Genomic DNA, 7,091 nt, shown 5'->3' with positions numbered 1-7,091 from the left:
CTCCCTGCCATGGCAAAAGGTTGGGACGATGGGACATCCAAGAAGCATCCACAGGTGCAGCAGCTATTGGGCTCTGCCTACCCTGAAAAGCTTCAGTGCCTTCTCTTTCTGCAGGGTGGTGGCAACCCAGGAATGCTGAATTCATCTTCCTGTGCTTCCCTGTCCTCCACATCTGCACCCCTGGCAGGGTTCGTTTGGAAGAGCAGGTTCACAGGACATTCCATGTGGTGAGGGAGCAGCTTGTGCTTCCTGGTTTTTACTAGAGTAGCCACTTCTGGGCATCTCTGCAGATGATCCTGCTTTCTGTAGTATTTTTGCTGTGAAATAAGAAGATTTCATGTGCCTTAATGCAGCCCCAGAGTCTGCAAACTTCTCAGAGGGAAGGGGTGGGAAGGGAAAAGGTTCTCATCCTTATTTACTGGAAAAAAAACATGAAGTCTAGAACCAAAGAAAAAGTCAAACTAATAGAGCTCCACAGTTCCTACACTATTTCCTGCCTTTGGAACACACAAGGCTCATTTAAAGAGCAGCTGAGTTGGGTGGGGAGACCATCGAATTTCCTTGTCCTGCACTCTGAAAAGATGATTCAGAGAGGCCTCAGTGCTTGTGGGTCCACAGTAAGAACCCTTGTTTGCTGTCAGGGCCGTGGGGTGAGCCAAGCACAGCCCCCCCTCCCCGGGGTTATTTTCCCCAAACTCTGTCCCTGAGCATCTTCCTTGGAAGTAACTCCAAGGGCCATCCTGCAGCTCCATCCTGAGGGGTGCTGAGCACCCTCAGCCACAGCCTGGGGGGGTAAAACAGGCTCTGAGTGCAATGAAAGGGCTCCCAAAGGGAAATAGCTGCGTCCAAGGCCCAGGAATTCACAGCCCGAGACAAACAACAGCGACCCAACTGGAGCTGGAAAATTTTACTGGCAGTCACATAACCCAGGGGGAAAAAACAGGGGTAATGAAGCCTCCTCCTCCAGGGCACGAGCTGGTGGCCTCTGGGACAAGGGAGGAATTTTTCCTCCCATTCACAGCGTTGCTCAAGCTGCTGGGTGCGTTCTGGGGGAGTTTCACCATCCCTGGAAATACCAGGTAAAAAAAAAAAAAAGACAAAGATACTGCACTGGATGAGCCACTGGCTGGATTTGGTGAGGGCATCTAACAGAGGAGGCAAGCACTGCCAGGAAGTAAAAGGGACATTGGATGAGAAGCCAGCCCTGGGGTCCTGAGGGATCAGCAGGGATGCTCTGTGCCCACAGCTCACAGCTCTGCTGTGATCACTCAGGCCCTTCCCTCCTTTTGTTACCTCCAAATTAAACATTCCCTGTTGGTACCTGGTTAGCTGTTAATCCCTGAATACATCAGTTTGCATTTTGTACTTTCAATGTCGTCTTTCTTCTACTGTTGTGGTCCTAAAAGCGACACAGCTCTTCCTGCTCTTGCTGATAAAGTCCAGATGAGAGCCAGCAGACTTCATCGCTCGAAAATGGATAAATTTGAGCCCAAAAACGATTCTGCAAAAACTCCTCTAGTTTTCTTTTTCTGGCAAAACTCCTTCCTGCCTAGTGCTGTCAACATTTCCCTATGGGGTAAGTCTTTTCTGCCTCAGTTTTCCCATCTGCTTGGAGTGAATTACCACGTCCAGATCGACTCTCATTTTCACAAGGTCTCAGGCACAGCGACAGCCCCTCCCCATAATAAGTAGATTAAAGAGTCCAGCAAGTGGGCACAGCAGCCTGTCCTGCCCTCTAACACCGTCAGCAGCTCCAAAGGCACTCAGGCCCAAAGGGATTAGGTGCTTTATGGGACCAGAGCTGGCAGATTTCCCCCCAGGGCCCCCACAGCCATTTGCTCTGTCGCTCATCATTCCTGTCAGGCTGGTTCAGAGCGTCCCTGCCTCTGCTCCCAGTGGATTAAGGGGTGGTTGAGCAGTTATTTTCTCCTGCTTTGTTGGTCCGAGTCTTGGGGCTGCAGAGGGCAGTGAATTCTATCACACAAACTCTGGGAATCAGCTGGAAGCCCCCCCTGGTCCCTCCAGGAAAACGGCACAAATGGCAAGAGGGGAAAGTGCCACCGGAGGAATCTCCACTCTCCTTCGCACGGATGGATCAGCACGGTCATAACTTTTCTCCCCAGCAATTAATTTCAGCGTGTTATTAATCGTAATAACCATCAATTTCTAATGAACACACAATCCTGGAGCGCAGTCGGCACAATTAAAGTAACTGTGGCGTTCCCCGAGCAACGGGGCTCTGTTCTTCCACCTCCCAGTGCCACATCCAGACATTCCCTGGACACCTCCAGGGCTGGGGACTCCACCAGCCCCTTCCAGTGCCTGACAGCCCTTTCCAGGGAGAAATTCCTGCTGGTGTCCAACCTGCCCCTCCTCTGGCACAGCTGGAGGCTGTTCCCTCTCCTCCTGTCCCTCGTTCTGCAGGACCAAAGCCCAACCTTCCCCCTTCCTCCTCCTGTCAGGGAGTTGTGGAGGTGTCAGGAGACAATTACACTGCTTGGAGCTCCATCCACACTCCCAAAGTGGCAGCAAACACGAGGGTTTGTCACTTCCTCTGCACAGCTTCACCGACTGCAACCAAAACAACGGATTGCTCCACGTGCCATCGACCTTCTCCTGCTCACCCCACGCACACTGTAATCAAACACAGGGAAACAAGCAGCAATTACAGCATCAGTGGCTTAGTCACTCACCCTGATCAAAACAAAACTCGGGAATTTTGTCATTCAGTGCCCAAAATGAGGAGCAGGAAAGCTGCAGGAACGTATTGATGAGACATCCCATCACAGCTGTGCTGGTTTTTGGGACAGGGACTTCTGTTGTGAGCTGGCCCAGCTCTGGCACAGGGGTCCTGGGCCACTGCTACAACAGCAATTAAGTTTCCCATTCAGAAACATGTACCTTATTATCAGAGATAATAGTTATTATTACAGCAACATAGGCAAGTTATTAAATCTATCAATTAATTGTTTTCTTCCCTGTCTCCATATTCCTTCAAAGAAAATATTCTGAGAATATTTTGCATCAAGGCTGCAAGAGCCAAAATAGATCAATATTTTCTATATTCAGGTTTAAAAAGATCAGGGAGTTTTAGGCCAGAGTTAAGGACATGAAGCCCACAGCACAAACCCCGACTCTGTGAAGCCACACTCCTACCCACACCAAGGTTTCCCAGTGTTTAGTCAAGGCAAGTGCCAAGTTTTCACCCGCCAGCACAAGCTCCTGGGATGTTAATGGGGCTAAAGGACTTCTAGGCTGAAAAAACTGCACTTTTTGTTGGCTCAGGGTATGGACAGGGGAGGTTCATCACGCCCTGTGCCTGCCCATGGCCTGAGCTGGGCAGGCAGTTACTGGTTTGAGCTGTGGGCAGTTATTTCCTTACTCATTTCCGTGCTCTGACAGGGTTGTAATTTGCAGGCCCTGTAAGTAGGTACAATGTTATCATCTCCCAAGGTTGGTGGTTTTTTTTTTTTTTTTTTTTTTTTTTTTTTTTTAATAATGAAATTTTTTTGGTCCAGGACTATGACCCAACCAAATGGTTTAGAACAACAGGTGAATCTCAGGATCTCTGGCTGTTGTAACCTCCCTCCTCCCCTCCGAGTCTCCTCCCCTTTGTTTACTGCAATCCTTCCTTTGCCCTTAGATTTTCTGGGATCTCGAGAGCTAGGCCTTGTCCTGCCTTTGTGCTGCCTGGGATCCATAAACACCCATTTGCATCCAGAGGGAGACTTGCCTGACCCCCAGGACTCACTCAGAGTGGGGGGATGAAGGCGAAACACATTTGCATCCATGTAAATTTTCGCTATTTGCTGTGCAAAAATATCCTGTCTCTGAGATAGGGGAAGACAGGGTTCTGACTCAGAACTGATGCTATCGCTGCTGTCAAGATTAGAGTCGAAATTGTGCAATCCAGCTTAACTCACAGTATCACTTGCTATGCAAAAGACAGTGTTTCATGCAGAGGTGTGGCCTTTCCAGCGATTGCAACAAGCACAGACCACAGCTGGCTTGTCATTTAGGTCCGATACAACTGGAAAGCACAGCCAATTTTTCAGGTTTGGTCCCAAAAGAAGCTCATCCTTCCTCATCAGGTGAGAACTGACCTTAAATCGTGGGGAAATTAAATGGGATCAAGAGCTTTCCAACACCTGCCACGAAACTAAATTACAACAACAAAAAAAAACCCAAACCAAAACAAAAAGAACCCAGAAAAGGTGAAAGCACTTAAAAGAAAAAAAAAAAATTAAAAAACCCCTCCTTTTTTTCCCACAGGAAACTTCCATCACTGTTGTATTTTCCCTAAGGACATTTCTGTATCTGTCACTAAAAATTACTGCTGTCAGCCGTGATGCATCAGCCCAAACCAGAGAGGGCTGGGCTTTGGTGGGCTGAAAAGGGATGTTAAACCACGGTTGCTTTTAACCACCAGCTCACCTTGGCTGCAGAGAACATACTGTTTATGCAATAAATCCTATTTTGTCTGGAGGAAAAATGGTGTTGGAAGGGGAAAAAACGGCGTGTTGTTCTCACGAGCGCATGACTGATGCCTAATCAAGGCTGAGAGAGGCATTTCACTCACCTAGGGCTGAGCCAGCGTCAAAGCAGAGGTAGGAGAAAGGTATTTGACAGGGAAACAACTGCAGGTGAACGTCAAAACCCTTCAGCCCCCCCTAAAATAAACTCTCTCCCACCAGAGCCCCCCCAAAACGATTTCAGTGGCTACAGGGACAGGCCTAAATTAACAGATTTCCTCCACCGAGTGAAATAACGCCCTGGAAAATTACACTGCAATAAAAAGCTAATGAAAAGGTGCAGTTTTGCCCTACAGATAACTCGCCCCTCCTGATCTTAATGAATTCACTGGAGGTTCTGACAAGCTTTTATTACAGTGGCACTCGACGCCCTGGAAAGGTGCTGTTCAAAGAGATGGTCTTTGTCCCGAAGAACATGATGTCACCCTGAAAAAGGCAGCGATAGAGGCTGCTAATTATTCATTGTTTGCACAGGGAACAACAACAACAACAAAAAAAGAGGTTTATATGGGACTAACGTATGGGTAAGTGTAAGTATCATTAGGGGTAATTATAGTAACTGCCTCTATGATCCTCCTCTGTTATATTTGAGGCAGGCTTCGTTTCATAACTACGGGTTTGGCTGCCGAAAAATCCTCTTTCACAACAGGCAGCCCATTGCAAGCCCCACGGCCTCCGTGTATCCCGTCCCTCCGCTCCTCCGTCATGGAGCTCCTCCGGGCTGGGGCTGGAGGAAAGCTGCAGCCCCCAGTGCCGTGTTTGTCACCAATAATGTGGTTATTGGAGGGGTTGCATGGGGAGATTTAATGCCAGAAACATGGCATCACCCAGGGAAAAGGGGCAGTGGAAAGCCCTGAGCCTCTGCTTTGCTGCCTGAAACACCCCCTGAGTTCAGACATCACTGGACAATGAGACGTGGAAGGGCATCCACTGCCTGCAGGGTTGTTGCTGGGTAAGGGCAGAGTTCTACGGGATGGGGAGGGCGTGGATTGGAGATAGGGAATGGGATCTCTCGTGGTGCAAGAGCCTCGCCGTGGTCCAAGCACAGCCCAGCCCGGAGCTCGCAGGTCATGGCCGTGCCCACCCAACCTGGATTCCCCACCATCCCCTGCCCCCAGAGGGACACGAGAGCCCCTCTTGGTGCCCACGGGGTGGATTTGGAGGCCTGTTGGTAACTGCAGTGGCAGAGGAGGGCTCTGCTCAGCCCGGCGAGCCCACGCAGGCACCCAGGGCGGGTCTGTTTGTCCTTCGGGGCCACAGAAACCAACACAACAGCGGTGAAGGAGGAACCTCGGCCGTGTCCTCGTCACGCCCACGAGTGCCCTTCTTTCTGCCTAATGAACTGGGGATTAATTAGGGGAGGTAAATGGGCTTCTGCGGGGCTGCTGCTGCTGCTGTTTGTCGATCCGGCGTTTTGTAATCCCTCGCCTTGTTTGGCAGCGGCTGCAGGTTAAAAAAAAATAAATAAAATAAAAAAAAAACCCCAACAAACCGAAAACCCACTGAGCTTTACCGAGGGATAAAAAGAGAGTTTGATCAGATTTATCAAAAACGAGGCACCTGTGAAGACCCTGCAGAAGTGATGGCTGATGCTGTATAAAACTGAGCAACAGCAAACATACAATCAGTGTTCCCCTCCATCCCCAGAAGAAAATATACCATGGGAACATATACAGAACGTACAGCATGGGAAACAACAACAACAACAAAAATCTGTTTTCTATTTTTGCTCAAAAAAGGAGGGGGAAAAATTGAAGGGAATTCGACATTTATTGCTTTTAAATAAACAAACAAACGAATTATTTTCCCTTAACATTTTCTTACTGACATGCTGTTTATATATTTATTATAAACAGACTGAGGGAGGTGGGGAGGGGAACCCAATGGTTTTGTTTTTGGCCTTGACCCACGAAGAATATAAAACACCCCAGAGCCTGAGTTTTCCTTGTTCTTTGCCTCGTCCAAGCTCTTGTACCCATAAAAATACAGTGTTTAAGTGGCATTAGCCCTTTAAGCAATAATCAGCATCCACACTGCCTCGGTGCAAGGCATTCCCAGGCCCCTGCTGTTCCCATGCTTTCTGTACAATTCTGCTCTGGGCTGGGCTGTAAACTAATCCTGAAAAGGGTCTTTTCAGAGTTTTCCCAGCAGAACCACTTGGCAAAGGACAAAGTGACTCTCCCGGGGCTGAAATAACTCTCATCTCCCTGGCCAGCCCACCTGGATGTTGACAGTCACTCTCCTGTCATGTAACTCGGCCCGGAGAGTGTGAACAAACATCAGCAGGTTTAAACTGCCACATTTCTGCGTTTGGGGCTGAGCAGAGCTCAGGGCACGGATCCAACGTTGTCTTTGTGTGTACAAACCCACCACAAAAAAAAAAAAAAAGAAATACTTAAAGCGCCGAGAGAGACTTGACTTTTTTTTCCCCCCTTGGTTCCTTTCAAGAAAGGCTGGAGCTTCACCCAGGCACCGAAAACTTGAGGCCCATTTAAAAACCCGGGGGATTGCAGTTGCCTCCTCAGCAGGAGGCAGATGACACTTTGGATTTCATTTGGT

Source organism: Empidonax traillii, unplaced genomic scaffold (assembly GCF_003031625.1).
Source record: "Empidonax traillii isolate 1590-97213 ecotype Southwest subspecies unplaced genomic scaffold, ASM303162v1 scaffold958:size599741, whole genome shotgun sequence".
NCBI lineage: Eukaryota > Metazoa > Chordata > Aves > Passeriformes > Tyrannidae > Empidonax > Empidonax traillii.
This window is presented reverse-complemented; position numbering follows the sequence as displayed.